Here is a 7,355-nt window from a genome sequence, read left to right as displayed (position 1 = left end):
TCTTCATCTTCTGGCGTCATTCTGAATTGATTATAGCCGGAGAATGCATCCATAAAGGTGAGAAGCTCATGGCCCGAGGTTGCATCCACCAGTTGATCAATCCTGGGCAGAGGGTAGCTGTCCTTTGGGCAGGCTTTATTCAGCTTTATGAAGTCTATACACATCCTCCACTTACCGTTTGCCTTTTTGACTAGGACAACGTTGGGGATCCAGTCAGGATAGTTGACCTCTCTAATGAATCCGACTTTCAGGAGTTTATCCACTTTCTCGGCTATCGCTTTTTGCCTTTCCGATGCATGACCTCGAATTTTTTCTTTCATCGGTCGATGCTTTGGATCAACGGCCAGATAATGTTCCATGACCTCTGCGTCAATCCCCGACATGTCTGCTGGAACCCAAGCGAAAACATCCGCATTCTTTCGTAGGAAATCAATGAGCTGCGTCCGCACCTCTTCCCCCAAGTTGGAGCCGATCTTCACCATATGCTCTGAATTCCCATCGTTCAAAGGGATCGAAACCAGATCTTCGATTGGCCCGCCCCTTTCCTCAGTGAGATCGTCGTGGGTATTTAATCCATCAACCGGACAGAGGTCAGATTGGTCACTCCTTTACGAGGCTATGCTGTAGTAGTGTCTGGCCAGGGCTTGGTCTCCCTTGACTTCTCTGACCCCCTGGCTAGTAGGGAATTTCAATTTCAGATGGTAGGTCGACACCACGGCCCGAAGGGCATTGAGGCCAAGTCGGCCGAGGATTGCGTTGTAGGTTGACGGTGCCTTCACCAACAGGAAATCCACCAAAGCCCTGGACTGTCTTGGATATCGACCCGCAGCTACAGTCAAAGTTATTACCCCCTCCACCAGGATAGCATCGCCGGTAAACCCTACCAGAGGGGAGCTAATCGGCCCTAAACGATCGTCAAGGATGGACATTTTTTAGAAGGCATCGTAGAACAGAATGTCGGCCGAACTTCTATTGTCGACAAGAATGCGACGCACATCGTAATTAGCTATATTTAAAGAAACTACAACTGCATCGTTATGAGGGAATTGAACTCCCCGAGCATCTTCCTCAGTAAAGGTTATGGATTCCTCAATCCTTTGCCGCTTGGGAGGTCCAGCCAGTACACCGATTGTTCCCTGCCGGGATTCTCCCGAGATGGTGTTGGTGAAATCGATCGGAGGTCGATCATCGGACTGCTCCATGCCGACTGCTGTCACCGGAGGAAGAGGAGCTTGGGAAACCGGGGACGGGGCCAGAGCTTACGGAGCCCGCTGAGATCTGGATGCGGAGGCCGTCACCGCCTGGAGGATGCCCTTTGGGAAGGCATCAGGTGGAGATCAGGCAGGAAACCGGAGGAGAGGGTGCCGGAGAAGATGACCGGAGGTGGTCCCGTTGAGCGCTCCTTCAAGAACAAGGGTGCTACGAAGACACGGCCCTCCTTTTAGCGCCAATCCTGTTGATGCAAAAATTCATCGGTGTCGGAGAAGCTGGAGTCGAGGGAGCCACGGTCACCGCTGGGACCTGCAAAGGAAGTCTAAACCGGAGTTGGGGGTGCTCCGACAAGACCCTCCGACGCTCAAGTCAGTTCTCTGCCTCAATAAGAATGGAGTGCTCGAACGAAAATTTTAGCAGAATTTTGAGATAGAAATTAGAGCTTAGAGAATAATGTATCTGGGGTCCCCCCTTTTTATAGGCGAAGGGTGCAACAGACTGATAGCGATGTTTGTAACCGCCTAGCAGTGGGCCATTCGGGGCCAAGAGAAGTTTATTATGAAAAATAGTGGAGTGGAATCGTGGCCATCATCATGGCCTGCCACGTGGAGCCCGTTGCGGGGAGTGGAGCAGCATCCATTGTCGCGACTTGTTAGAGAGTGGAGGAGCCGTGCGGTATCCATCGCAGGAAGTGGAGCAGAGTCGTGGCCATTACTGTGGCCTACCAGGGAGTGGTGGAGCCACACGGTATCCATCGCAAGAAATGGGGCAGAGTCGTGGCCATTACTGTGGCCTGCCAGGGAGTCCAGGCCTATCGGCCGAAGCTCGATTGAGGTGCCTAATGGAGAGAGATAGCTATCCATCTGAGAGGAGCTCGGATGTTGCTAGCGAACCTTCTACCATTGGGTGCCTTGGGCGTTAATACTGCAGGCGAGGGCCACTTGTCGTAGGAGCTCGATCAGAGGCTTTCCACAGATGAGGTTCGGTTTCGTGCAGAATTCGACAGAGGGTCTACCGACAGTGGATGTCAGATGGCGCTGGAGAGGTTCATCCGCTGGAAGGGTCCAGCTGCTGGATTTCGTGTGCCGTAGGAGTTCGCCCGGAATCTGTCCGCTACCAAAGTTTGATCGGAGTCCGATCTCTGTAGAAGCCCGGATGGGGGATCGTTTGTTGAGGAATCTCGGCTGAAGCCTGCCTGCAATAGAAATCTGGAAGGAAATCATCCACAATGGAAGCTCGGGTGAAGGCTTACAGTGAAAATCTGGTGCGGACCGCTCGTAGTAGAAATTTAAAGTAGATCGTCCGTAGCAGAAGCTCGGAGTGAATTGCTTGCAGTAGAAACTCGGAGTCCGGCCCTTGTAGGAGTTCGGATGAAGTCTACCTATAACAGGAGTTCAGGGTGGATGTCCGGCTCTCGCAGGAGCCCGGACGAAGTCTACCTGCAGTTGGAGTTCGAGGAAGAAGTCCGACTCCCGTAGGAGCCCGGACAGAGTGTACCTACAGTTGGCGTTCGGGGAAGAAGTACATTTCCCGTAGGAGCCCGAACGGAGTCTACTTGCAGTTGGCATTCGGGGAAGAAGTCTGGCTCCCGTAGGAGCCCGGACGGAGGCTACCTACAGTTGGCATTCGGGGAAGAAGTCCGGCTCCCGTAGGAGCCCGGACGGAGTCTACCTGCAGTTGGCGTTCGGAGAAGAAGTCCGGCTCCCGTAGGAGCCCGGACGGAGGCTACCTGCAGTTGGAGTTCGGAGGAGAAGTCCGGCTCCCGTAGGAGCCCGGACGGAGTCTAGAAGGTGGTCGACCACCGTAGCACCTGGATGGAGTCCGCCCGTCGTGGAGAATTCGGTCGACACTGGTGGGGGTTTATCCGTCGGCAGAACTCGGGAACGTTGCGGAGGCTCAGCTGCCGGAGGCATTCGAAAAGATGTCGCCGAAGGTCAGACATCGGTAGAATCCCTGGAGGGTCACTCCTGACACGAACTTCAGCTGGAGGGGTATTTTATACCCAACATGTCTATATTATGATATTCTGAATGCAGAAAATCATAATTTTCATGCTAGATGTCATAATACGCTACAGGATGTTATATTTTTTTTTCAAAGAGCAAGAGTATTTTCGTCATTCAAAATTTTCAAATGAAAAATTGAACTGCAAGCATTAAATGCATATTGAAAAATGGTTAGACAAAAATATCCCTTCTATATTACGACATCTTGGACCATATTATGATATTTTAAGTCATATTATGATATCTTGCATGCAGAAAGTCATAATTTAATGCAGGATATCATAATATGCTATAAGATGTCATAATTTTCTGAGCCATATTATAACATCCTAGATGTAGGAAGTCATAATATAATATAGAATATCATAATTTTTTTAAAAAAATAAGAGTATTTTTGTTATACAATTTTTTAAATGAAAAAATAAAATTATAGATATTAAATACGTATTAAAAAATAGTGGCTACATGGATCAATCATACAAAGTGGTGTGCTCCACAATGAATTTTTTACACTATTTGTGATATATAAAAAATTTTTTAAAATCATAAAGGGATGGTTGGAACTATGGAAATAGTACAGCATTTGCAGTACCATCCTCCTTTAGCTCTCCAATCTCATTTATTGTGCATGGTGATAGAATAATTTGAAATCGGTCCTTAAGATCCATAAACTCACACTTAATATCATGCATTTATAATGATACTTTCTACTTTATCTCCCTCCAAATATTTCACAAAACATTAAAGAAAATGAGTTCAAAAAAAATGTTTAATGCATCTAACAAACCAAATCTTTTGAGAACTTAAAACAACAGAGAAGTGAAGTATTATGCAGTATCTTAAGAAACATACAGTGTATGTCTTTCTCAGTGCAAAAACATTCTTGTAGGGGATGGCAATGGCGGAACCTACACAACAAAATCATAACTCACTAATGAACCAGTAAATTAGATCTAAACCACCCGCGACCAAGATATACAAGAATATGAAAAAAATAAGAAAATCAAAGAGAAAGCCACAAGCATAACAATACAATACAAGAAAATATGTCATTCACCCACTACCGGGCTACATCCATAGAGATAGAGAAGATCAAAATCCACTATCAACTTAGAAGATTAAAAAATTTGGAAAGAAATTACCACTCTATAACAATGGACTAATTACTTTCCCATGAAAACTCTCTTCTTGCTACACCTCTTAAGCATCCTTCCATTCCCGCAAAGCCCATTTCGAAATATTCTAAGAATTCATCCAATCAATCTTGGAAGCTTGGACAAATAAGAAGAACAAATGAACTCATCGTCACCAAAACTCTCTCCTCACATCTCTTCTCTATCCCAAGAAAAGAGAACACTCAAGAGAGAAAAAAATTACCTCATCATACTCAATACAACAAAAGCTCTCTATGCTACTCCACCTTAGCCCAACTAGCTAATGTATCAAATAAGGCCAAACCCAACTAACCATTACATGAGATTCTAAACCAACTCCAAAATAAGGCCCCAATAAGTAAATTGGTGAATTTTGATATCACCAGACCCAATAATCTCCACATTGATAGCAAAGTTACCTTTCTCCATATCTCCATACCAATCATGTACCTCTATACTTTTTTCATTTTGAAGCTCAAAGAAGATAGGCTCCATTTCAATTTTTTTATTCGTACCGGCTTCGTAATCATATCGACAATACTCTCATAAGTGCCCACCTTCAACATCCTCATCATATCATATTCAATGACCTCCCAGATGTAATAGTATTGTACATTAATACATTTGGTCTTTTTGTGATAAATCAGATTCTTTGACAAATATATAGCACTTATACTATCACATAGTAATATCATCAGAATCATTTTCATACCAAGCTCTTTTATCAAATCTTGAAGCCACAATGCTTCCTTGCTTGCTTTCATTAGTGCCATATACTCAACCTCTATGGGCAACAAAGTAACTGTCACTTGAAGCTTGACATCCAACTAATTGGACCATTCTTATTTTGAAATACACAATCCGATATCGAGTTTCTTTTATCAAAATCATCGGCAAAATTTGCATTCATATAACTTTACATTGGATTTAAGATCTTGCTATAAGTGATTGCATAATCACTAGTCCCCCTCAAATAATGAAGTACTCACTTCGCTACCTTCCAATGCACCTTTCTGGGATTTGCCATAAACTGGCTAAAAACACCAATCACATAAGCAATACCTGGTCTCATACACACAATAGCAAACATCAAGCTATCTACTATACTAGCATAGGAAACTTCTATCTATCCATTTCTTTGCATTCTCCATCTTAGGACATTGCTCCTAAGACAAATTAAAGTGAGATGTAAGTGGTGTCCTCATTGCCTTTGCTTTGTTCAAATCAAACTTTTCAAACAATTTCTCTATAAATCCCTTTTGTGAAAATGATAACGTATCATTTTTCCTATTTCGTCAAACCTCCATACCAAGAATTTGATATGCCGGTCTGAGATCTTTTACTTCAAAGGCCTTGCCCAAACTTTTTCTTGAGCTCTTTAATTATTGTCTTTTCTTTGCATACTATAAGCATATCATCTACGTACAATACCAACACTAGAAAGTTACCATCTTTAAAGAACTTCAAGTAGACACGATAATCATACTTACTTTTTTGAAATTCTTGGCTTAGCTTTAATGTATCAAACTTTCTACCATTGCCTTGATGCTTGTTTAAGCCCATATAACGACTTCTTGAGCTTATATACAAGATGCTCCTTGTCCTTTTCTATGAAGCCTTAAGATTGATGCATATAAACCTCCTCCTCTAGATTACCATGCAAGAATGCTATCTTTGCATCTAATTACTCAAATTCTAACTCATTAGTAGCAACAAGACTAAGAACAAGCCAAATAAAATCCAACTTAACAATAGGAGAAAATACTTCAAAGAAATCTATACCTTCTTTTTGTGCAAATCCTTTGGCAACTAATCTTATCCTATACATTTGAATCGTCCCATTGGTTTCTCTTTATTTTATAAACCCACTTCCAAACAATCACTTTCTGGCCCTTTGGTAAATCCATCAAATCCTATGTTTGATTTTTATGAAGTGTCATCATTTTCTCCTCCATAGCCTCTTTCCAATGATTTGCATCATATACATGGCTCTTCCTAGAGGTGAAAGTGGTATGGATATTATCCATCTGGATCTATTTTTGTATTCGAATCAATTCGAATATAGATAAAAATTTAAAAATATGACTAATATCTATATCCATATCCATATTCATTAACAAAAAATGGATATGGATATAGATAGACAGCTATCCAATCTATATCTAAATATTCGAATCTACATATAATCTTATATAATTTTATATAATATTTATTAATTTTTTAAAAAAATATACAACCATATAAATATATTATTAATTTAATTTATTATTTATTTAATAATATCTTTGATGTTGTAGTCATAAAGTTTAATTATCTAAGTAATATCTATAATTATATCCATATTTTTAGTATCTAAATTGTATCCATACCCATTTTACTACTACAAAATGGGGCTACGATAGTGGTTTGCAACCGCTGCCATAGTCCAAAAAATCACTATCATAGCGTATGACAGTGGTTAGACAACCGCTGTCACTGTGGCTATCGCCATAGATCTATGGAAGTGGTTATTCTAGTGGTTGGGTCAACTGCTGCCATAGACAAGATATGGCAGTGGTTGTCCAACCGTTGCTATAGAAAAGTTATCATAGTGATTGGACAACCACTGTTATAGCTTCTATAATAGTGGTTGTCCAACTGCTACCATAGATCTATAGTAGCAATTGTCCAACCGCTGTGATCGCAGCGGTTGGACAACCACTATCATATTGAAAATAGCAGTGGTTATCCAACCACAGCCATATGGCAGGGACTTGAGAGAGAGAAAGATCGGCGGGTCGGTGGGTGTTGGGTGGGATTAGGGGGCAGCACCGATGGGGCCGCTGCAGGCGACGACGGTGGCCTAATGGGTGTGAGTGGGCAGTCGCAGCCCAGCAAGAGCGGTGTCAGGATGGGCAACAGTGGCACCAGTGGGCCGCGGTGGCGGCGACGGCCTGATAGGGGTGGGGAGGCGGCCTCACGGGCGAGGCCATGGGCAGCAGTA

This window comes from Elaeis guineensis, chromosome 11 (genome assembly GCF_000442705.2).
Source record: "Elaeis guineensis isolate ETL-2024a chromosome 11, EG11, whole genome shotgun sequence".
Lineage (NCBI taxonomy): Eukaryota > Viridiplantae > Streptophyta > Magnoliopsida > Arecales > Arecaceae > Elaeis > Elaeis guineensis.
Note: the sequence above shows the minus strand (reverse complement) of the source record.